The sequence below is a fragment of the Haliotis rufescens genome, unplaced genomic scaffold, assembly GCF_023055435.1.
Source record: "Haliotis rufescens isolate VD_foot unplaced genomic scaffold, xgHalRufe1.0.p SCAF_14, whole genome shotgun sequence".
In the NCBI taxonomy this organism is placed as follows: domain Eukaryota; kingdom Metazoa; phylum Mollusca; class Gastropoda; order Lepetellida; family Haliotidae; genus Haliotis; species Haliotis rufescens.
The window spans coordinates 17,231,279-17,235,381 of record NW_025963824.1 but is presented as its reverse complement, the minus strand read 5'-3'; positions in this window follow the sequence as shown (position 1 = coordinate 17,235,381).

Genomic DNA, 4,103 nt, shown 5'->3' with positions numbered 1-4,103 from the left:
CAACCTTGAACCTAAGTTAGCACTGACGGGGATGGGTGTTTGTAATGACTGGTTGTAGTGGGTGAGTAATGAGGGGTTGTTTGTTCGTCATGAAATGTGTCCCGTGGGGGTAGGCCCTGTCCATGAAGCATGATTAGCCAAGTTTTTAGCCCTTATATTTTGAACTAAATCTTACTAATATCATGCACCGAAGGAGATCCGGACCATAACCGTTACAGTGTTCATATACTTACACGCAAAAGAAACGCAAGTGGTTTTAAGCAAATAGGTAACAATCACAGAACCATAAATTGATACGAGTTTTATCATGTAGTGAAGCCTGATGGTGTTATCAATATTTTTGGTTGCATTTTGGAACCCCGAGTAAAAACGCAACATAAAAAATGAATCGCCAAAACGCACCATTTCAATGAATATTTGGGTATCATGCACCCATTTCTCGCGAAATCGAAAATGAACGAACTGTCACGAGCTGTGGCGGGTGTAAAACTGTGGCCGATTCTTGGACCTACCACTCCTTGGTCAACAATGCCACGCCTAACTCAAAATCAGAGAAACCCGGCTATCGGACGTTTGCTGGACGGAAGCTGGAGAGTCTGTCCAAGATGTTGCCCGTCACTTCAACGTTAACATAACCACAATTTACCGTCTCCTGCATCGGTACAATGCTACACAGACCAGAGATGACCTTCCGCGGAGCGGTCGTCCTAGGGTCACCACACCTCGACAAGATCGGCAGATTACCCGTCAACACAAGCGACATCCGTTCCTAACTGCAAGTGAAAGTGCTCGACAGACCATAGGAACACATAATCGACACATTAGCCGGGACACTGTGATCCTACGTCTCCGTTCCAACAACCTCAGATGTCGCCGACCAGCACGTCGTCCTGTTCTCCAACCACGGCATCGACAAGCACGACTTCAGTGGGCACATGGCCATCACAATTGGCGTCATCGTGAGTGGAGGCGTGTCATCTTCTCTGATGAAAGTGGCTTTTGTGTCTCCCATGCAGACGGAAGAGTCAGAATATGGCGGCGTCGAGGTGATCGTTTCGCTGACAGAAACGTTGTGGAAAGGGATCCATGGGGTGGACCTAGCGTCATGATATGGGCAGGGATTGGACTTAATGCAAGACTTGGACCCATGTGCTTTCTGAATGTTGGTCAAGGTCGGGGACACGGCGTCACTGCTCAGCGGTATATCGACCAAGTGATCAGACCCCACGTTGTTCCATTTTTTGCACAACATCAACAACACATTTTCCAGCAGGACAACGCTCGTCCCCATGTTGCCAGAGCTACCATGGCCGTTCTGCAACAACACAACATCCGTGTTCTACCGTGGCCAGCCCTCAGCCCTGATCTGAACACCATCGAACACTTGTGGGATGAGGTTCAAAGGCGTCTGCACAATGTGCACCCAGTCCCTACAACTGCCGATGAACTACGCATAGCTGCTCTGGATGTGTGCAGGAGGATCCCTAGGGCCTTCACAAATCGTCTGATCTACTCAATGTACAGGAGATGTGTGGCAGTGATCAATGCTAACGGTGGTCACACCAGGTATTGACTGACATTTTGGGTATTGACCCGAAACTGTGTAAGCCCTTAACATTTGAAAAAAAACAATTACTTCATCTGCCTTTTAATCCAGTCTTCAGTCAAATTTTTATCAATCTTGCCCTATGAGTATTTCTTGTCTTTACTGTTGAAAATAAATAAGATGTATACTGCATACTCGACTTGCGTTTCTTTTGCGTGTGAGTATATGACACTGGATGATATGTTCGATGTCTTTATCTTTACTTTTTGTGTCATCTGGCGCGACAGCGACGACTTGAAAACTTGGTGCTTTTCACTGTGGAAACGACTTTATTATTTCATACCAGCGTACTTTTGTGTCAGTTTTAGCTTCTTTTGGCTATTTTAGAATTTGTATCAACATAGGACGTTTGCGTGATGAACATGTTCTGAGCTATTTAATATTGCAATAACTGTGATGAGATCGTATCCCGCTTGAGACCAAGTTGCACATTGACCAACACTGTTTACAGGTATTTACAGTGTTGTGACTTCCCCTTGAGCACACTACATACACCCTGTGCACTCACAAGGATCAACCCATCAGATGTGTAAAACACGAACAGGTTCATACACCCGAAACATCAGTGTCACAACGCGCGGTGTCACCTGGGCTAGTGACTTTGTTCCAATGTGTGTCTGTGCCCCGCAGGGTATGGTTACCCGATGAGAGGCGGGGGTAGACGCCTGTTCCTATGTGTGTCTGTGCCCAGCAGGGTATGGGTACCCGATGAGAGGTGGGTGTATACGCCTGTTCCAATGTGTGTCTGTGCCCCGCAGGGTATGGGTACCCGATGAGAGGTGGGTGTATACGCCTGTAGGCAAGTTTGGTTGTTTCCTCACCAGGACGTTGAGAATGATAACTGCAATAACAAACAAATCGTTTTTGAGCAGACATATTTTGGACATGTGCGGTATATAAATGTATGATTATTGTTTTCAGTCATTGGTTTGTCTGGCCAAGACTCGAGTAATTACAGACCATTTAGATAGAGTAGTGTGTTTTCCTAGAGCGATGTCATACAGCATTCAACAACTAGCTCCTTTATCTAAATTCAGTTCTTATTGTGACACACTGACTGATTAAACTCTTTTATTGTCAATAATTCACTCAAAATATGAAATAACCTTTCGAGAAAGTGGAAAACATATAATCTCACATTTCCTATTGCCATGAACATAGTTTATTAACAAGAACTCGATTGCTCATGTCACTTTCGATTTTACACATTGAAGGACACAACATTTCGTTTTTGAGAAGACAATGACAGGTCTAATCATACGATGTTTAAAATATATTTTTTTTGTTATCAAACAAAACCAACAGTTGTGAAATCACTTGGTGCCAGGTCTGGCGAGTGTGGCGGGTGAGCAAACTCTTCGAATCCACATTGTCACACAGCAGCCTTTGCATGACGAGAGGTGTGAGAAGATGCAATGTCGTAAAACGTAGAAGTCCAGCCCTCGTGATTCCTCGTCGTTTTTCTTTGATTGAATCTCCTAGGCTAAGAAGCAAATCAGCAAAATAGGCAGCGGTAATCATCTTTTGATTTTCTAAGTAATCAACAAGTATCACACACTTTTCATCCCAGAATACAGTACCCATTACTTTCTTAACTGATCTTGAAGACTTGAATTTATTTCATGCCGTAGAAGTGGAATGGTGCCTTTTCATGGATTTACGTTTTGACTCGCGATCATAGTGAAAGACCCATGTTTCATCACCCGTTACTTATCTCTTTTTGACTTTGACGAAATGCTCCTCAATTACCTTTTAAATTTTCTCTGGCAATATCAGTTCTTGTTTCCTAAAAATAAGAATATAAAAACTTTGGCACCGAACGAGCAGATATCTTATTCATCTGTAAATGTTCATGAATAATAGCTTCAATGGAATCATGTCTTAGATGTGTCTTCCTCAAGTTCAGCAATGGTAATTAGTCTATCTGGCTGTACGTTGTGTTTGTTCTGTTTCCTTCTCCTTCATTGATGGAAGTTGAGGGACGTCTAGTCCTACGGTCATCATTACAGACTTGTTCTCCAAGCCTTAACCATAGCTGGCCAACATGTAACAGTGGACGAGCTAGGGCACATACCCTCATCCCCATGCAATGTCTTGTGGTGTACAAATACTTGATGACTGTTTTGTGTCCAGTTGGACCCCTAGCACATTCAACTGATCAAATACACTTGCAATGAGTGAGTGAGTCAGTTTTAGCAATATTCCATCAATATCACGGCGGAGGACACCAGAAACGGGCTTCACACATTGTACCCATGTCGGGAATCGAACGTCTTCTGCTTGTCGAGCGAACGCTTTAACCATTAGGCTACCCGACCGCCCCTTCACTTGCTATAAACTATTCATGTACTACATTGACTAGTTCACTTTGTTATGGCCCGCAGTTAAACGTTTATCAGGCGTAGGCGTTTTTGACAAGCTTTCGTATTAACTCTTTCAAGAAACCCTTTGATTAAAGTTAAAACACCGGTAGCAACCCACGCTAAACATAGAGTTG